The sequence below is a fragment of the Trachinotus anak genome, unplaced genomic scaffold (assembly GCF_046630095.1).
Source record: "Trachinotus anak isolate AG129_WGS33_773 ecotype Australia unplaced genomic scaffold, CSIRO_AGI_Tana_v1 ptg000004l, whole genome shotgun sequence".
Taxonomy (NCBI): domain Eukaryota; kingdom Metazoa; phylum Chordata; class Actinopteri; order Carangiformes; family Carangidae; genus Trachinotus; species Trachinotus anak.
The window spans coordinates 14,807,602-14,830,000 of record NW_027273855.1 but is presented as its reverse complement, the minus strand read 5'-3'; the positions used below and the strand labels follow the sequence as shown (position 1 = coordinate 14,830,000).

The following is a 22,399-nucleotide window of genomic DNA, read 5'->3' as shown; positions in this document are numbered from 1 at the left end:
CTCAATGGTTTGCTACTGCCAAATTGTTTTGACACTCAAGAAGTGCATCTTGAAAGAGCTTTGCATCACAGACTAAAGTAGCTTGGTTGCTATTGCTCCACTTTTTTTCTCAGTTCTGAAAACATAGACCTTTGTTTTGGGGCATACTTTGACACATTCGCTGTTTTGTCCATGATGTCAATTACTCCAATAAAATCTTTTACATCAAACATGAAAATAGTTTGACCACTACTGGCTGCAAGTTCACAGTCCCATCCAGAGAACGAACATTTAGCTGCTTTCAGCCTGCTTTGGATTGCCAATGCTGACTAATTGGTTGCCATATTGTAATCATTTATATTTAAATTTAAAAAATTGTGTCTCCAGCAAAATTTGTTCAATTTCACCCAACATCTTAACCAAAAGCCAAACATAATGTTCTCTCCTCATCCACCCACCATTCTGACAATTTCTGCCATGTAGACCCCAGTTTCAACGTGTCCCAACTTATAATAATTATAATAATTATAAACCAGTAACTGCATCAATTAACCCTTTAAAACCGAGTGTGTCGTCGACGACACATTTGCGCAGACTTACTTTGGATTACCGTAACTGTCACGGGCCGGTGTTTCTCTGCGGTCTGCGGACAGACGGTGGACATCTTGAGGCTCAGGTGTTAAAGGGTTAAGAAATTCTGTTTTTATCATGTGAAGAATCAGGCTTAATCAAAAAGATAGCTGCTATTTCATTGGTTCATCATTGTTCCAGACACCTGAAGTATCTGAAGTTTGTACAAAGCTGAGTTGAGCTCTACTTAATGGACACTAAAGCCAAAAAGCTCCCAACCCACCACAAAATGTCAGAGCCTTCCCTCTGATAAATTATACCTATGCCCTTACCGAACGACGTGATGTTGTTTTACATCAACACTTGCCTTTTGAAAACAGTATTGTTATTGATTTGTAACCTGAGTGAACCTAGCCACTTACATATTGCAATTCTAAGCTCATAAAGTATATAAAAATGGAGACAAGCTTATTGGTGGTGCTTATTGGTTCCTACACTAACCCACACATCTCCTTCTTGTACAACGGGGTTAAAGAGGCCAGTACATTTCTTCAGAAGTGCTTGTTCCATGGTCGAATAAGCCTCAGAACCTCTCTCTCTCTCACACACACACATCACACACACAACGGATGTGTCTGTCAGATTGGCTAAAAACGCCTATGTGTTTATTTCCATATTAAGTGAGAAAGTGAGATCCGATCACAAGTGGTCACTGGAGATGCATGTGGAGACACATTTCAAAGCCAGATGTGACCTGACGCACTGAATGCTGGCCACTCTCAATCAGATCACTCAATTTTCACTCCACTTTCCAATGGCTGTTTGAGACTGTCCTCCTGTAAAAAGCAACCCCACAGGTCATCTTTGCAAGCAGCTTATTATGACCAATAGTTATGTTTTCTTTTTAGGCAATCTATTGCAGCCAAAGAAATTATGAAGAGAGCAAAGTGAGAAGTTATGTCGTAGTGAGAAAGTCAGGGAAAGAGGAGGTTGTTCATCAATATTAACGTGATGATGAAGATCTGGTAAACCTCCCGCCGGTATACTCCTATTGGTCATATCATATAAGGACAACTTTTGCTTGAGTTTTACTGTTTGCAACAACTATAAACACAACACATTGTCCAAAACACTTTTTTTCTAAAATAACCCAGCGCTTACTCTGTGTCTTGTGTGTCAGATCTACTGGCAGGTCCAGAGTGAAGTAAAACAGTTACTAATCTTTAAGAATGGTTTGTTTGTGTTTTTTTGTTTTTTAAGTTGACACAAAGTACAAGCAGATATTCAAGTCCAGACAATAGGAAGCACGTGAAGTAGAGAGGGAGATAATTCCTTATGAAAATCAACAATTATATTTGAATCAGAATCAAGTCAATCGGGGTCCTCTGAAGGTCTCTTACAATCTAAATCAATTACGTCTTTTAAGACTGCGATCACACTGTACTGGACCACAAATTATCAGAATGAAAACACCATTTGGATTGACTGATAGATTTGCCTTGTGCACTCACCTGTAAAAGAGTCCATCCTTTATCCTCAAGCCTCAGACCAATCTCTGAGGTGTGGAAGGGGGCAATTGAATTAGCCCCACCCTCTCTGGGCCATCACAAATGATATGAGACTGGATTCCATTACACAAACTCTATCTAACCCAGACTGCGGCCTATCTAAACCTCATATCCCTGACAACACTCCATACATCAGCCACAGGCTAATACACTCTAATAGGCAGGGGCCTCACCCACAGATATACCATATGGCCTGTCTCTCTTTCTCACCCACCATGGCTGCCATTTGTTTGCCTTTTTTTTCCACAGAACTTTTCGATTCCTGTTTGTTCTTCTCCCACTTTCTGCAGCCATTTGTGTCTCTCATCTCTCTTTCATTTTTGCTATCTTGTAGTCTCCATTTACTGAGTTTGCTCACAACTCTTGGCTACTTCAGTTCACTCTCAGTGTGCTGTCTTTTTCACCCCCATCCCCATTGCTGTCCTGCTATCATTCACTACACTGCCGTCTCCATTGTAGTGTGTGATCGTAAATTACAGAGGACGAGGGATTGGTTAATGCAAGGTGGAGGCTTTTCAGAGGGGTTGTTCTCTCATCTATAAACCTTATGTCTTCCCCATATATACTCATACTAGGGTTAGGTGTCGACACTAATCTCCTGATTCAATTCAACCATTATTCACAAAGTCCATAGTTTATTAATTTTTATTGTTTCAGTTCAATCCAATCCAATCCTTGATTCTGTTACATCAGATAAATACAAGTGCTGCGTAAAGCATTTTATCCTATGTTTATCCAAATGCAAAATAACAAAAACGTGACTCGTCTCATACCTGAGTAAAGCAGTTAAGCAAAAATGAGGTATGGACACAGATTGTTTCTGATACGGAGCTAAAACGCTCGTCTGGACAGAGATCATCTTCGTTTTACAACGCCATTAAAAATGTGAAGTGGTTTTGCATCATATTGAAACAAGTCAAAATTAGCAAAGCACAAAGATGCATTTTCTGATCTGATGACCCTATCAGTGAGATGACATAATTTATTAGTGTCTTCCAATACCGTTACAAATCACGATTGTAAAAATAAATCTGCTTTATGATATGACATTGCTATGGTTAAGGTTTGGTTTAGGCAAAAAAAACAACTTGGTTAGATTTACAGAAAGATCATGGTTTGGTTTAAAATATAGTCCAGACGATACGTATTTGGATAGTTACACATTTGTCTTCTTCAGGCTCTGTGCTTCAGCACATAAAATTTGAAATAAAGTAGTGGATACTACATTCAAGTGTCAAATCTCTGCTTTCATTTCAACTGGTTTACATCAGTATGGCAAAACTGATTGGGAGACATAGCTCTTCAACACATAGTGCCCAAATTGTAAGGGTTCAAAAGTAATTGGACACTCTGCTACTAAATGTTTCTGTTACTGTTTCTGTAACTTAACTTAAAAAAAAAAAAAAAAAAAAACTTCAGTTCACACACCAGAGTTCACTGGTGGCTGGTGACTGAAAGTTGAGAGTTGCCATTCAGATTGAGGTGGAGTTGTCTATGAGGTGTAAAGAGGTGACCATGCAGGTGAAGATGATAATAATGAGGCTCAAAAAAAGCAAAAACCTATCAGACAGACATCAGTAGGGCTGCAGCTATCGATTGTGCATGATTGTGCATGTGATGACATCGCTCCGAACAAAAAGGTAAACTCATCTGGCAGTGTGAAAGGAGTCAATGGCCTTTTTTAGGTTTTTTTTTTTTAGGTTTTTAAAAAAACCTGCTTTTACCAGCTAACTTTGGTTTAAAAAGCAGCACTGTGACTGCCTTCCGCCATGTTTAGACTCATAAAACAAACCCACATTGCTTGTGTGTGCTGGTTAATGCTACAGAACCTAACGTGAGTTAAATCAACCACAGTAATAAACTATGGTAAACAGCCCAGTTGTAGTGATGATTCAGATTTATACGTTAATAACTGTCTGGCATTTTTACTGTGATTTTGCATAAAACGGTCCCTGTTTCATTTCTAAGGGTGACTAATGAGCCGTCATATGGATCAAACAAAGCTTTGATGCAAAGAATTTGCCTCAATGACTTTTATTAATCGAGTCAATCGAGTTTCTCGAGGAATTGTTTCAGCCCTAGACATCAAAGATAGTTCCAAAGATAGTTGGTTGGCCAAAGTCAACAGTTAGGGTACAACAGGGAACATTATAGAAAGCAGGTGCACAGAGAAAAACTAGAAAATGGCAAATGACCTGGTAGACTGAGGTGCAAAGGTGTTGGGGATGAGCAGAAATTAATTTACATAGTGAAGAAAAACTAGTGCAGTGCAGGACCTGCACAGCAAGTCAGGAATGCTTTCCAGGATGTAGGTGTACATGTTTCATTATCATCGATCAACTGAAGACTACATGACCACAGCCAACAGGATTCACTGCAAGATGCAAACCACCGGTTTACATTTCTTGTAGCATGGTATCAAAAAGACTGAAGCTCAGACATAAATAATGGTACTGTCAAAAAAATGTCAAACTGTATGCAACCCTGTCACAAATAAACATTAGCGTTTGCTGTGTATATGTAAGTGAAAAAATTGAATAGATTCAATTTTTTGGGATCCTCTCTCTGGGATATACTGGGACTGGGATATATCCAAAATTTTATATCTCGATAGAGTCCAGCCCAAATATCACCAGCTTGAGTATTTCAAATTTGTACACACCACATTTTGCCACCAAACCATGTCTTTTCTTGCCTCCACCATTTTTTTCTTACATTTTACATTTTTTCCGCCTTCTCCCACTCTTCTCTTTTTGTGTTACTCCCCCCTCCTCTCCTTTCTTCTCTCTTCCCCCGTTCCCAAGATATCTCTCTCCCTCTCTCCTCCGTTTTCTTCCAATCTTACATGCCTTTCTCTCTCTCCTCCTCCTCTTTCTCTCCCTCCTCTCTCTGAGAACATTAAAGGGCTGTGTCAGTATCAAGGCTCAGCTCAACAGTGGTGTGGCTGACCTTGGACGCTCACTAACAACCCAGGAAAAAGAGAAGGAGCAATAGACAAAAAGAAAAAGAGACACGGAAGAAGAGAAAGAGAAAGAGAGAGAGAGATCACATGTGCAGGAATACTAACCAAGCTTAAGACAGGAATATGTGAGGTTCATATGCAGAGAGGGCTGCTTACTTTACACTGTGGTAAACTGTGGTGAACATTGTCTTCTTTTGAGAGAGGAAACATTTTTTATATTTGGGAACATAAATTCCAGGCGTAAATCGAGTTCAAATCAATCTACTAATGTGCATAAAAAAACAAAAACAAAAAAAACAAAAACAAAAAAAAAAAAAAAAAAAAAACACTAAATTAACACAAATCAGCCAAAATAAAAGTCATATCTGGCAGCAAATATCTAAAAATTTCAGGTATTATGGATTAAATAGAATGTGATTCACAGGAGAATTGCTAGCTATAATTGTGTTATTCACAAATTCCAAAAATCTATTGTTGTACATTGTGAATAGTTTTGGTGAAAAAATAAATTTAACAAAAGCATAACTCAACCACAAGAGCACAGTGCAGCACCTGGATGTACAACATGCAACCATATGCAGTTCACCTTCAAAAAAGGCAAGCGTTTGGGTGCATTTTCAGTGTAACTAATGGTGTTTCAACACAGAAAGCAGACTCACATGCGTCTGACGGAGCAGTTACACTCCTATTTTAATCAATCCAGCTCTCTGCACAGGCCATGTCACTTGCGCTACAAATATTCTTCAGTTTTAACTATAGTGATATATTGGGATACACAAACAGAGCACTGAAGCTGCTGCTGCTGCTCACACTACATCTCTTGTGTAGACACGTTAGTAATTAGTGGAATATCTGTAGATACCTTGGACCCCAGCACCCAGAAACAAGCTAACATAAGTGCAGTGCAGGGCCGAAGCCCAGCACTAACAAACGAAGCCAGCTGATCAATTCACACTGAAGCACTGTACAAAACTCCCAAACCACTCTCATCATGTGAAGAGAATAATTCAGTCCACAGTCCATTTCATTTCAAAAGACCTGTGCTTGTAGAGTGTCTTTCCCCAGCACTAATGTTGCAGTAGAAAGGTTTTTCTCCGCTGCTGGAGAAAATAACATTATTAACAACATACTGGAGCACCCAGTGGAGAAAATACCTTGTTTGAACGCAGACCACTTGGCTGTGGGAGTAAACTGGAAACTAGAATCAGCCTTGCAGTTATATGCCTACACCAACCAAGTTAGAGGAAATGTGGTCACAGCCATATGAGTTACAGCCAGAAGTGTTTTTGCAAAACATTATGATGTTCCAGTGAAGTTGACCTTTGACCATTTGTATGTAAAATGTCGCCACTTCATTTTATCCTTATAGAAATTTGAGTTAAACTGTGTCAGTGTATGAATTTGTGGGTTATGGCCAAAAACTTGTTTTGTGAAGTCACAGTGACCTTGACCTTTGACCACCAAATTCTAATCAGTTTATCCTTGAGTCCAAATGAATGTTTGTGCCAAATTTGAAGAGGTTCCCTCAGGGCGTACTGAGATACAGTATCTCGTTCACGAGAATGGCACAGAGGGACAGATGGACAGACAGACGGACAACCCGAAAATATGATGCCTCTGGCCCTGGTGGTCACCGGCACAGAGCCATGTGCTGGAAACCACTTTACCAAAGAAATTACTGAGTTGCAAGCTATATAGTTTCTTGCCATAGCCAGTGATTGCCCGGATGGAGTTTGGTTGCAGAGTACCCAACACAAACGAGCAGATATCAAATGAACAAAGAAAATCTTCACTTGTGTTCAGTGTACACGTAGTATTCAATCCCTTGAAATATTTCATTTTTTATTGTTTTATAAGGTTGAATTACAGTGGACAAGTTAAATTTAACACACATTTAACACAGCAACAATTCTTTGATGAAGAAACTGTGTATGCTTACATCTGTGTTGCATCATCAACAAGTAATACACACACAACCACACAGACACACAGATGTATTTTTACAGCCTTGCATGTTTTACAGTTAACAGTACAGTTAATGTACAGAAAACACACACACAAAAAAAAAAATCCTGAATCATAAATAATTTACTTACATACACGAATGTGACCAAAGATAGATTATAAACATTTGGTTTTACCCTTGAATACATTAACTATTAATTAGAAAGAGATATATTTGTAAGAAAATATGTTTAAAATCAGACCTATACAGAATTACATTTATAAGGATTTAATGACTCTGAGGGTAGATAACAGACAAGATGCAATCATAACATTTTACCAAGCTACAATCTGCAGGTACATTAAACTCCAGACTCACCAAATAAACTACATTTTCATTTGCTCATTTAAAATGTCAGAAAAAAGAAAACAATATCCATCCCAGTTCCTCTGAGTCCAAGGTGACCAATTTCAAGTGACTTTTTTGTAGATATTCAGTTTACAGTGAGAAAAAAACCATAAGTGAGAAAAAATGAAAATCTTAATATTTAAGAAGCTGAAACCTGTATGTAAACTGACAGTTAATCAACAAATTGTTACAGCTCTAAACTGGTGTGTTGCAGTTCTCAATACAGAGGAAGCACACTTCTGCACTCTTTCATGAAAGTTTTGAGTGGCAGATGTATCAGAAAAACCACCACGAGGACAACAGATAAAAAAAAGATCCATGGACAGAGCAGTGTGCATGATCCTTTTTTATCTCGCTTTGAAGAGGACATTGTTTTCCCATCTCCTCCTCTCCTTCCTTCCTCTTGTCGCTCCCCCTGATGTCAGTGACTCCTCATCAGGGACCACATTAAAACTCAATCAATTACACACACACACACACACACACACACACACACACGCACACACACACCTCCCAACAACTGTCTCTCTGTCATCCCTGGGCTTAATGCCAGCATCTCTCTCCCAGTCTGTCTCTCTGTGCAGCGTTGTCCTCATCTCTCTCATTGTGATCCAGTGGCCTTGTTGGCCCTGGCATTCAATTTAGCTGTCATCCAGATGCATCCCTCTCTGCGCACACATACACCCACACCCACACACACACACACACACACACACACACAAACAAACACACACCCACACACAGATGGATTTCCTGTCAGGACTGTTTGAGACCAATCAGACTGTGGTATTGGAGCATGCCCAAAGGAGGGCTAAAGGCCATCAAGGGACCCCCACACAATGAAGTACTCCCTTTAATCCTAGACACATATACACACACACACACAAAAACGCATGCATGCCAAAGGTTGTATACATCATAAAACTCAAAAAAAGCATTCAAAGACATGTAGTCGCCTTAAATAAAACTGCACTTAAATTTGTCACCAGAGATGTTAAATTCAAATGCATTAAGCCTGCTTGCATATGCATGATAAATGCAGAGAAATCTTCTAGTGTGTTCATGTCTTTGTACTGTATGCGTGTGTGTTAAGTTGCCTTTAGGCGCCATCATGGTGTCACACAATATGGCTAACCCAGGTCCCACAGGAACTGAACAGTGTCTACTCAGCGTCCAAGAGATCAGCAGGACCAGGCAGAGAGCAGAAAGGAGGGAGACAGAGGAGGAGTGACAGAGATGCTGAGAGTGACAGAGACAAAAAGTGAGTGACGGATTAAAAAAAAAAGAGGGACAGACACCAAGAGAGTAAGTTATTGAGACTGATGGAGAGAGAGAGTCAGTGGTAACAGAAAAAAGGGGAAACCAGCTGGAGATACAATGAAGGAATGGGCTGGAGGGGAGGTTAGACAGGATGGAGGAGGAAGAGTACACAGTACAGAGGAGGAGGGGGGAGAGCAGACGATACAGCACAAAGTGGAGGAGGATGATGTCTTCTACAGTGCACTGTCATCCATGGACAACACCTGGGACTGTAACGAGGAGGAGTACACCCAATAAGAGAGTAAAGGTTCTTTCAGCTTCATCACAGGATAATTCATCAATTTTCATTTTGGTGCAACACATCGGAGCATTAAATTCGAGGGAATCGTATAAGATACATTAAACATGTTATACACCTAACTTTCTATAGCCAATAGTTTGTCTGTCTTTTGTATTATTGATTTTGCCCTGGTGTATGGTTTAAACTTATTTGTAAAATGGTAAAGCATACACACAAACCTCTCCCCCACTGTCCCTTCTCAACCAGACTTAGACTTTCACTGCTTTTTTGAAAAAAAAAAAAAAAAAAATCCATACAAACTAAATTATAAGGCACTGCAAAGATAATATCTGACAAAAACTAAAACTTTAAGCTGATTACAAAGTTACAGAGTCGTAAATAGAGACTAGAAGTTATCTCTCAACTCTTAGAGGAGGAAAATAAACACAAATCATGACCAAATACAGGTTACGTGAATAATAAGAAGAAAGAAGTGGGCCTGTGACCATCATGTTTTCATGTTTATATCCTGCTCAAATAACTGCAAAGTGTACACTTTGTCAAAAGATGTCAAAGATGTTAATTTCAATATGTTAAATAGCTAAACTCCTCTGCATTTCGAAAAAAAAAAACATAGCCTGCTTTACAATGTTTCTTTAATGATTACCTTTAATATTTTCTAGTATCCTGCGGGAGCGAGGAATATCAATGTGAGATTTCTGTGGCAGGAAGATTTGGACAGAATTTAGGCGGCCTCTTTCTATCCCTACTGTGAACAATGAACCAAATTTCAAGTTGAAAGTGTGGTCAACCTGAAATACTGAAATAGTTTTTTTTCACCCCCAAAGCATCTCTGCTCACATCATTTGCCAGCATGAGCTGTCAGTGTATTTATCATTAATTGAGGCTGCTTGCTACTATTTACTTGTTTGTGCTGCTTTGTGGGTCACCAGCTCCTAATACTGTGCATTAGAAAATGGTTCCAGTGATGTAACAGAGCGCAATGGGGCATTTTTTTACAGCCTACCTGGAAACCAACCAGTGGCTTTAAAGAGAGGACTGGAAATGGATCCGGCTTTATTTACTGTATCCAACCATTAAAAAACTTTTTGTTACAGATCCATAAAAAAATGCTTTGAATGCCCTGATTCAGTAAACCAGCTTGAGACATTGGATATTTAATCAGTGAAATGCAGTGGGCGAGGTTGAGACAGATGTGTGCTTTGTCCTAACGTGAAAAACAGTCAAGGAGATAAGACACAGCAACTGTGACAATTTAAACACTTCAAACTTTAATGAATTTGATGACTCGGGTAAAAATACTCCTTAAAAGCAGAGAGCAGCTCTACAAAGTAAATATACCAGCATGACACAGACTGTGTAGCACTAAGCATATCTTTATCCGCTAAATTCAATTTGAATTCATTTGATTCTTTGATCACACTGTACTGTACAGAACATTAACTAAATAAAAACTAAACATTAACTGTGTCAGCATTTCCAGCTTATCCACTCAGCTTTAAGTACCTATTACTGAGAAATGTTAACGATGTTAACAAGCTGTTTTGATGAAACAGTGATGCACATTGTTATATTTTTCAAAATAAGTAGTAAAAATCTGTCAGCAAAACCTCTTTGGCTTGTTCTACCAAAGACAGTTGGAAGCAGAGAAACCAGACTCTCATTATCATACATATCTCACAGTTAGACCCATAAAACTGTTTACTCCTTAGGTTTCACTCCTACACAAACACCACATATTGAGTTATGGAGCCAGTTACTGACACAATATGTCTCAACTGCTAAAATCTGTCTATGGCGGAGCATTACTAAATAATTAGGAGAAATTAAATTTGTTTTACATTTTCACTGCTTTCAGTTTTTTGGGGGATTTTTTTTTCCAAGTCAACCTGATGGCAGTATACTCCCCTGGGTGCACCTTTTTCTCTTATTTTATTTTCTCAATTCAACATTGTTTTTCCAATCTTCTTTCTTAATCCACCCCCCACACATTTCTCCCCTCTCCCCATTTTAGCTCTGCAGCTCTAATTAAGTGGGCTGTCTAGATGACATTTGCTGTTAAATGACTCTCGTGTCCTTCTCTTCCTATTAGTTCTGCAGGTGTGTGTGTGTATGACTGTGTGTGTGTGTTCATGATTTTGTATGTATGTATATATATATATATATATATGAAAAAGATATATGTGTACTGTGTATAAATGCTTCCATGTTTGTCTTCCATGGCATGTAGGCATATTTACTTGCATGCACTCCTCCTGCCCTGGGTGCAGGCCAAGGGTGCTGATTGCCAGTTGACCGCAGGGCTATTTTAAGGCCCAGTTTAATTTGCGGTGATTGATTGTGATAATTAATTTGCCGTAGGTAGATGATTGTGGTAATTAATTTGCTGCAGCTTGATGATTAAGGGTTGCTGGTGTCCCGTTGTGACCAGCACTGTTTGGCCAATTAGCTCCTTTGCTGCCACATTCATTTATTGTTAGAGTACACCCCTTTTCACAGCTGTAGCTGGGTCCCACAGTCTCCCAAAGCACGTGACCTCAACGAGAAAAACTTTGGGCTAACTACAGTCAGACTTAATATATAACTCTGACTCTGCAAATGAGAAACTGAGCGTGCTCTTGCTTGACAGATAAATCCAGCAACATTATTACGTTATCCATGGTTTCTGCAGGGTTCACCAAGTTAAATTCAATAACCTTTATTATCAAGTAGAATGCAATGTAATATCTCTGACAGTTATACTAGCCAAACTATGAAAGTGCAGATGCAAAACCAGTAGGGATGATATGGCCTAGAATTATTTATAATTATATCACTTTTTCAGTACTTCTTTAAAAAAAATCCCAAAAAGAATTAACCCCTTTGCAGCATAATCCATTGTCACAGCCATCTCACTTAGTAGTTATATAATGTCTCCTGACAGCTCGCAATCACTACAGAAACATTTTAAAAGTGACATTACTGCCTATGACAAGCAAAAAAAGAAAAATTAAGACCTTTGCTCCTGAAATTTGAATTTAATTTTACTTTATTTAAGACTTTTAAAGACCTGCAGATACTCCGTGTATCCCATATTGCTGGATTTTATACACAGAGTGCATCACATTCTCATTCTTTTCTATCATTTTTTGCACTGTAACACTTAAAATACATCTCATTCAGATTACACCACTAATATATCTCATGGTTTGCTATAAAAATATTGGATAGCTCTAAACTCAACTCACAAATGCACATATACTACCAAGAAGTTGCCACACTGGGAGAAAATTTTGTTTTAATCTGTTTTCCATAAAGTCTTCAATATATTCTCTCAATACATTTTATTCTTATATTACATCATAGACTCTTAGGTATCTGCACACTGAGATAGTAGAAATATTGCTATTTCTATCCTTCATTTGCCTTGTATTCCCCATAGTCTCAGCAGGATTGGTGAGGTGGAGAGCTACTCCATCCAACCAAATGAGACTTGCTGCTCAAATGAGAATGAATGGCTTTTCTAACAACGATATTATTAAACACACAGCACTGGTGTTTCAGAAGCATTAGTGGGACTGATATGAAGTTGTTCGGCTGACTGGCGGAAACAATGAACTCTGGCTAACGTTATTAATCGAAATCATAAATCTATTTCTCATCTGGTCTATCAAATAATGAGGTAGGGGAAACCAAGCAAGGTTTTCCATTAAACCATGGAGCCGCACAATAGCAGACACACACTTCTGCACACATGCACACACAATAGAAAAAGAGGGAGAAAAATGGGAAACAGTAAGAGAGAATAGTTGTTCTGACATCGTCTTTATGTAAGAAATTCATTTATGCATTGCCCAAGATGGACTTGGGTTTATTGGTTTCTTTATTCTGAAATGGAATGCAAGGCAGAGCAATGGAGAAGAATGGAAAGAGAGCAAGTTCTCTATTTGCATCTGGAAACAGTGTGGGGCATATTTAAAACGCTGTAATGAAATTAGTGCAGGGATTTTGATTATCAGTGTTTTTGGGCTACAAGGAAAACATCTCCAACAACAAATGAATCATTAGCAAGAGGGGTAAAAAAAAAGAAACAATTTACCAGACTAACAAGCACTGCAACACTTCCTAAGAAACAAAAGTGCATTCACAAGCAGCTACTGCTGTTTGCTTGGGGTTTGTACTTTTGTGAGTCTGACTAGCCCCAATCTGTGTGAGCTCTCATGCTGAAACAGTCCAATGCATATCTAAATGAGACCTACATGGTGTGTGAGAGTGTGCCGTGTGTGTGCCGTCTGTGTGTGCATGTGTGTGTTTAGGGGGGAAGTAAATCCTAGAAAGAGAAGCCAAGTTAGACAAGAGGCATAGGGAATAAGTCTGTGCAACAGGAAATATCAGTTCCTTTGAAAATGATCAAAGGCTCTGTTTTAAAGCTGAATGAAAATTAAAATTCACTGCTTACTCAGGAGGAAGCCGAAAACCTGTGAGTCATTTATGTCTCTATCTTTTGTATCATTTCAGCTTTGAAGCCTCTCAAAATGCATGAGATGATACCAAGGACTAACTGAATGTGAACTTTACTTTGTCCTTGTCCACACATCAAATATTTCTACAGCTTATCTATGGTGTTTACCTGTTCTACTGTACAAAGAGCACATTATTTTTGGAGTTATCCAGTTTTAGCCGCTTTCCCTTTCCCGTTGGGTTATGTACAGCTATGGTGATATTGCTTGGTCATTTGTTGGTCCAAGACTTTGTTTCAAAAAAGATAAAGCCGAATGCCATCAATTTTTTCCCCAAAAAATATGTTGGAATATATGAAATATGGCATTTTTCAAGGTGATGATTTTGGTCATACTCTGAACCCTCATCTAGCACTCCCATAAGGTCAAAAAGTTACTTACCCTACACTTTGATTGCTGAAATGGTATCATGAAAACTAATGAATGCATTTCCATCAAGTTTGCTAACGATACTTATGATCCCCAGGGGATGAATCATACTCTGTTGATCTCCAAACCTTTCCTCTCGTGCTAGGTCCAAATTTTAACTTGTACACATAACATATATCAAAATCTATTGGGTGGAATATTACTTGCCAATCTTGGGTCAAAATATTAACCTATGAAGATACTGTATTTTATGATCCTATTGGCAGATTGCCGTAAAACCTTCCGAAACTAATTCATGTTCTCAATGGCACAGACCCTTTTTATTTTAAAAACCACATACTTGTCAATGGGTATTTAAACATCTTATTATGTGGTAAACATGGGGCACTGACAATGTAATCATATGCAAAACGCATGCTCAATGAGAATGCGAAGTTGCATTCGCTTTAATAAACCAATCATGCAATAACTACTCATTTTGCATGCGCTCTTATTGCTTAAGTCTCAATTTTGGATCAAATGGAAACAACTAATTATAGTTCAAACAGGTGTGGTATTCACAGGTCTGTATTGACATATTTTATGTTAAGTTTTCACTCTGTGAGGTTGCAAATGATATCACTTTAAATATAACTTCTCAGCTATTTTTAAGAATGCACCGTTAATCACGGTGATATTTGCCACCTTTATGAAGCTCCTCAGCAGAATTATTTTTGCTGAAGTTGGGCCCGCATATTAAAATGACTCTGGATTTTGGATTAGAATTTAATTTGAGTGAACTTTAAAATGCCATTTGCCTTTGTTTCATAGCAGAGGTTTTTAGTGATTCCAGTGAAAAATGTCAGATTCCTCTGATTTATATGTGAGAAATACCAACTGTTCTGTCTGTGTGAAGAACTCAATGATCAATTAAAGACTGTTAAAACTGTTAAAAAACAAAACAAAAAAAAAAAAAAGATTCTGCTGCACAGAACATACGTGCGTGGATGGATAAATGGCTGCAGACACACACACAAGCACACGTGCACCTCCCTTGACTTGATGAGGCTGTTTTGATTAATAGGGGTGAAAATCCCTTGCAATCTAAAAGGGCCATTTGACTCCCCTAACTCCTTCAATACACACATATCACATGCCGAGTGCTCAGCCCTTGGTGCTTAATGGAGCCCTCATATGGGTTATTGATCAGGCGGGCCACAGCTAGATTAATTTATTCTTCCAATCAAGCTTTAATTAATAGCAGGACACTGGTAAGACCCCATTAAAAGTCGTGGTCATTACTCACAGCAGGAACATAGAGGAAACCAATAATCAAAAACATGGCTGATGCTCCCTTGTCCCATATTTAGGACTTCAGCCAGTTGAACCAAGGACACCAGATACTATATATTGTTTATATTTTAAGGAATGTACTACAAAGAAAAATTTGCTGTCATTTGAAGACTGTCTGTTTGAAAAGGCCATACTAAAAACAGGAGAGCAAATACAGATACATAAAATATAGTAAAAAATAAAATGATGCAGTTACACACAGACAGTATATACACAGAAAAGCACACAGTGACAGCAAGAATGAGTGGAAAGAGAAAAAGGAGGGGGCGGAGGGCCGGGGTAAAACAGACAGCAAAGAGGCTGAAATGTGAAAGCTGGAAGATTTGCCAGACTTCATTCAGCAGACCATATATCTCTCAAGTTGCGGCCCATGCTCAGAATAATCATGCTAAAAGTGGATATTGGGCCTCTCCCTCAAGTTGGTGCCATTAGCAGGCAGGAAGTAAATACTTAGACAGACAGACAGACAGACAGACAGACAGACAGACAGAGAGAGAGAGAGAGAGAGAGAGAGAGAGAGAGAGAAAGAAAGAAAGAAAGAAAGAGAGAGAGAGAGAGAGATAGAGAGAGAGAGAGAGAGAGGCTTCCACTCACTGAAATGAGCCTTTAGTCCTAAAAGTGTGTATCGTGAGGAAGAGAGGATGAGAGGAGGGAGAACTTAACAATTAGCGTTCATAATGAGATCAGGGTTATCAGACGGCTCTCCGGTCATGGATGATGAAAAGAACACTAATTCAGTTTGTCTCTTCCGCTCTTCCGCTGGCCCTCGCCACTTGGTAAAGGATGGAGAGAGAGAGGGGACAAAGAGGAAGGGAGGGGAAATGTCCACATTAAGAATAACTCCTATCAGACATGTGCTAAATTATCTCTGCAGTGTAATTTCATTGCTTACATTTGTTACATTACCTGCAGTCTTAAGGGAGCACAAGCCATCACAGCAATCTCATTCTCACCTATCTGTGGCTCCTGGTCACTGATAAAGTATTTGACTCCAAAATGAGCCTGTTGTTTTTGCCTGTCACATGCCATTCCTCTCAATTAACCGCCCAAATTAAGTCAAAGCAATTTTCCTGTTTTCTTCTTTTGTTTCCTGTTTACTCTCTTATTCTCCTGCTGCCTATAAATACCTCAAGGCCTGCCCTAGCCTCACCTCAGTTGGAACTAAATGAGTGTAAACAGTCCTGACTGGGCTAGAGACGGATGAGTGGCATCACAGAGGGCGGAGGCCGAGAGATGGATGGAGACACAGAAAGAGGAGGAGAAGACAGGAGAAGGGACATCCACACACTCCTCTCTATAGACTTCCTTGTGACAAACAGTTTCAGCCCAGCCCTCCGTCAGCTAAAGCCAGACGACAGAATCCAACACATACAAAATCATATATATGAACATGCTAATCACACACACACACACACACACACACACACACACACACACACACACACACACACACACACACACACACACACACAGCAATTTGCTTTTCAGTGTAAACTATACCCTCTTCAAATTCTGAAGAAGACAGGATATCATTGGGATGTTGCCACACCCTACACCCACAATCCCATTCTCATCAATGCACCTCATCAATGGAGCCTAATCATTAAGACTGATTAGGAGACATCTCAGTGTGAAAGGACCCCCACACAACCCATCTATCACTAACACACACACACACACACGCACATGCAGCCACGCGCACACTCACCACCACATACACACACAAATATACACACACACAGGCTTCATCCATCACCCCCTGTGGCTGGTCTATCTGAGGTCTCAGTGATTAGTTGTCCTGCCTGGCTGAATTATGATGTTAATAAGTCACCATTAGTTCCCGTGTCCGCACCCACCTCACGTATGTGAGTGAGAGTGCACGCACACACACACACAAACACACCAAGCCAAATCGCTCAACCCTCTCTTCTATTTGGTCTGGCCATCGCACACACAATCGAGAGAATTATCTGAATCACCCCTGTTGACTTTTTACATTATTTCTTGTATTACAAAAATCTTTTGAAAACTAAAGGTAATTGATTTAAGCTATCACATTATAAGTAAAACAGAAGCATAATTATTAATCATAAACCTTGATACTAACAACGTAATTTTGTAATACAATTTTATATCCAAGGTGGACATTTGCATTTGTGCTAGCAGGAAAAGCACAGATGTAATTAATAACAACATTCATAAGAGCTATATTTAGGTGAGCCAGTTTCAGGGCTCTGGTATTGTGCATGGCTCACTGGCATGGTTTATAAGGACACCTAATGGAACTGAGACATTTTTTGATATATTAATAATGAGAAGTCAAAATGTCTAACATGAGTTCTATACCAATCTCCAATAACCATTGAAGTTCATAATGACCAAAAAGCATACTGTAATTTCACTTTGCAGAATGTAAAGGACAAAATGTGGCTGTCCATATTACAGAAACATTTTGCTTTCTATATTACCCATAATACCTGAATGTGTGAATTTATTAGTTCTATGAATATGACACAGAAACTCACAAACGTCTAGTTTCGCTGGGGGAAAGGCAGCCAACATAACTGAAACAGGCCAATACAAAGCTAGGAGTCAGCAGAATTATTGAACATCAATGAGAGCACAGTGCATCCGTGCAATAGTTGCCATGGTCTGATCACAGCAACTCATCAGTGGCTGAAATGTAGCTTTCACAGCCACACATTCAACAGGTCATGATAGGCAAGAGTGTTAGATTCAGCAAATGGCACACCTGCCAACGCAAACCACAAAGAAATTACTTAGAGAATGACAATCATGTAGGCTGTAGTCTCAGCCCACTAGTCACATAATTTACTTAAAACATGTGAGCAAGGGCAGAGTTAAATTAAAATTAAATTGAACTAAAATAACTCAATTAATGCAGTTAGAAAAAACAGCAGTTTGGGTTTTATTTTTATATTCTTATTCCCACTCTGCCCGTGCACATAAATACACAAAATGTATTTATTAAAGTAAGTCCGATTATAAGATAAATAGCATAGACTCATATTTCATACCAGAAGTTGCAAACCTAATCAGGACAAAAAACAAATGCAAATATGCCAACTGACTGTAATACAAAATACTGAATGAAACATATTTGTCCATGCCACTCAAACACCAACATGGTTGAGCTCCATAAATCTTGCACACAGAGAAAGTCACAAGCATTTAGACCCAGAGACTGTAAGCTAGCCAGCATTATTTAGACATATAAACACAAAAGCAGTATTTTTTTAATGGACTTGCTGCAAAAACCAAGGCTATAGAGAGGACAACTTTATTCATATGAATAAAGTTTATTAGAACATTGCAGTAAAAGTCTAACTGCGCCCAAGGCCTAATCACAACAAACTCACCAGTCAACACAACTCCTACGGAGGTCACAACAAACACTGTTCTGGGTCCAGCAAGGCCACGGCGGCCAACACAAACACAATAATTTCACTCACAGTTTGCAGTGTTGTATTCATCCGTCTTATATGGCGTCGTACAAGTCCTCCATCTCAGCTTCACCCTCACCAGCATACCCTATATTAACAGTTACAGACATTAATACAAAAGGTGGCAGTAATCCTTCAGCTATTTCAACTGTTGCCAATCTTTCAATCTTTTCAAAGCTGAAAATATCACTGGTAGCAAGGTTTTTTTATTTCCACCTATCAGCCAATTGCTGATGGAAATCTGTTCGCTTAGCTAGCAAGTCACGTTTTATATTAGCATAGATAATGAATTGATAATTAATAATTAGCATAATACGTTTCTAACACTATCACACAAATCCAATTGTCATAAATATTTAAGCAATATTTTGTCACTTTCTCTAATGTAGACTTACTATGGGGTGGTTTTGTCTCTTCGCCTCCAAAACTTTATCTCTCCCTCGGGATTTGGATGTTTTTTTCAGTTTTCTGTTAATTTCGTTGTTACTGTGAGCATTTTAGCTAGCTCGCAAAAAAAAAAACGGCTAACCTGACAAGACGAACAAACTCTTCTTCTTTTCCATTTAAAGGGCAAAATACGTTAAGGTTGTGGACCATATTTGTGGACCGGAGTCGTGACTCAAGGAGGAAAAGATAATCTCTTCACTTTCACAGCATCGCTGCCAAATTTAACTCACAAACCTGCCGCAGCCAGGGCCTAGCTGAAGCATCAGTCTGGCTTTCAAACAGGTGGTATGACGATGCAACGGATTCTTATGTGTGGCTCCGAGGGTTTCAAATTGAACCCAATTTTTAGTTTATTTGTTTACATTTTGGAGAATAAATTATGCCGAATTTTCTATTAGTATTCCCTGTTTGCTTTGTACGTTTTATATACTGACAACTGTCAATGAATTACTTTGATACTAAAGAAAAGTAAAAAGCACGATGATTCTCAGGCAAGTTCTGGAGTTGAGTGTTGTGTCTTTTTCTGTTTCGAAGCGGGGTTTGTGGGTTCTTGGTTCTGTGTTTGAACTTCAACTAGATTATTCTCCCATGGTACCAGGATTTTGTGAATGGTCAAAATTAATTAAAAGGGAGTTGTAAAAGGCCTGAAGAACTTTGTTGTTAGAGCTGGAACATATACTACAATGAGAAAGTTCAGTTGTCACATCATCACTGTAGGACCCTGACATGAAAATGTTGATCTTGGTTGGATTGACTGTACCTGCAGAAAAACTTAATTTTGCCCTCTGCAACCTGAACTGAGCACTGTCTGTCTTCGATGAAAACTGACAACAATCTAAGTCAAAGTCAAAAGTCAATTATTGTCAATTATGCTACACATACAGGACATACATCACAATTGAAATTTCAGTCTTCTCGGACCCATGGTGCAGATAAAAAAATATACATATATATAAAGATATAAATATAAAATATAAATGTAACGTAAACAATATAAATGTAATGTAAACAGCTTTTTACAAAAGGACAATGCCATCTAGTGCAATGATATAGTGCAGTGATACAGTACATAAATAATCATGACAGTACATGGCAGTTGAAGGTGAGGTAGTGTGATAGTGCAATAAGCAGAGGTTGATGAGGTCCTTGGCTTGGAGTGTATGAATGAGTGTGTGGGAGTAGAGTCCTAGGGGGATGGTGGTAGGCATCAGATGTTGTGGGATGGGTGGGTGGGGTCACCTGCAATCCGGAGGGCTTTGCGGGTGAGGCGGGTGTTGTAAATGTCCAGAATGGAGGCGAGAGAGGCACCGATGATCTTCTCAGCTGCTCTCACTATGCGCTGCAGGGTCTTGCAGCAGGACACGGTGCAGGCACCGTACCACACAGTGATGCAGCTGGTCAGGATGGACTCGATGGTGCCCCTGTAGAAGGTGAGCATGATGGGGGCTGAGGCACTGGCTCTTTTCAGTTTACGGAGGAAGTACAGGCGCTGTTGGGCTTTCTTGGCCAGTGATGCAGTGTTCTTACTCCAAGTAAGGTCTTCAGAGATGTGCACACCCAGGAACTTGGTGCTGCTCACTCTCTCCACTGCAGCACCGTCGATCGTTAGAAGAGCGTGCTGGGTGTGCACTCTCCTGAAGTCCACAACAACCTCCTTTGTCTTCTCCACGTTCAGACAGAGATTGTTGTCTTTGCACCATACGGCCAGTCGGCTCACCTCCTTCCTGTAGGTGGTCTCGACGTTGTTGTTGATGAGACCTACCACAGTCGTGTCGTCCGCAAACTTGATAAAGATGTTGGAGCTCTCTTTCGGTGTGCAATATCTTTAACTTTAACCTCAGTAACTTGAACAACTAGTTCAAGTTCAAAAGCTCTAAAACCACAATACAATTTCAGCTGTGAAATACAACAGGTCTCTTTGTTTTAAGTAAATAAGTATCTTAAGTATCCTCACTAAGTTGAAATGGAGAAACAAACCAGGTAAGATTGTTTCATCTGACCTACAGAAACTTTTTTTTCCAGCACATTGCTTCTCTTGGCCAGACAACTTTTTCATTCATATTTTGTCTAAAGCTTCAATATATTTTCATACAGTTTCTTGAGTTAATGCATTACAATGTGTCATATTCAGTAAGCCACATTGAGAAACACAGTACTTCTGATATATTCTGATAAAAATGCAAAGAGAAAAGGATGATTCTAAGATTGCAGTAGGGTTGCAGTAGGGTTTTATGAGCAAAAATGTGCTCTCAAAATGCCAAAACAGGTTATTCCTTCTGTCAGGGTCTGTAATCAATGGATTAACAATTGGAAAAAGTGAATTTTGCATAGCATTGTAACTAAAGAAGCATGTGTGTAAGACCCAATCCCTTTAAGTTTCACCAAAATAATCTACAGTAAGCCAAAAAATAAATAAATAAAACAAAATATAAGCTCAATACTTTTATTACTCTGTGGTTTTAAAAAATGTTTAGTTTTCATATGTCATGTATGAACTTATGTATGTCCTTAGAATAAAGTAGATTCTACCGTATAGATGAGTGTACAGGTTCTGATAAGGTGGGACTGGACTTTCAGCCATCTATTTTTCAGGCATTTGGGCCAGTGCAGTTCAATGCCTTTGCGGCCCAAAGCAGTACAAGCCAGTGCAGCTGCAGCACAATGACCAGCTCCCTCAAAACACAGTTGTACAGGGCCTCAGAGATGCCCTCTACACTGCAATCACTGTGATAAAGTCTCTAAAAGAGGAAAACAAACCTCTAAATGAGCACATTAACTTGCTGGAAAATAGACGGATGCAGATGGAGTGCAGCTCAAAGAAGACCTCAATCAAAAACATGAGCTTCACAAAAGAGTCACCAGAAATGCAGGCTTGCACAAAAGAGTACATAGAAAATAGACAATTGGAGAAAATATGATTGTGAAACTTGGAGGTATCCAAAATAGAGTCATAGTTATTGTTTGGGAATCTCTCTTTCAAGTCTGTAACTCATTTTGGTGATCCAAATACTCTTACTCTTTACTCTGAAAACAGTAAGAGTAAGACTAAACATCATCCAAATTATGTTTTATTATTTCAGAAATAAAACATAATTTGCATGATCTAATTAAAACACCCCTATCCCTAATGATAACACTCCTAAGTCAACTGCATTCACTATTCAAAAAAAACTTCAGACTCTGACAATCCTACCTCCAAAAAGCAATATACCATATAATAATATACTCCGGTCCACAAACTTTTGTCCAAAGACGATGTGTTTCCTAGTTTGGTGTAGAAGAACTGGACAGGCCT

General features: G+C 39.0%; 1 long non-coding RNA gene across 1 annotated transcript in view; it reads right to left on the bottom strand.

Moving 5' to 3' along the window:
• The window catches only part of LOC139620595 (uncharacterized), a 217,741-nt gene extending 195,342 nt beyond the window's left edge, over positions 1 to 22,399 (bottom strand). Inside the window, exons 1-2 of the long non-coding RNA XR_011690849.1 lie at positions 19,053 to 22,399; positions 18,667 to 18,745 (exon numbers count right to left, since the gene is read on the bottom strand). This is a non-coding gene — a long non-coding RNA (uncharacterized lncRNA). The remainder of the gene's footprint in view (positions 1 to 18,666; positions 18,746 to 19,052) is intronic.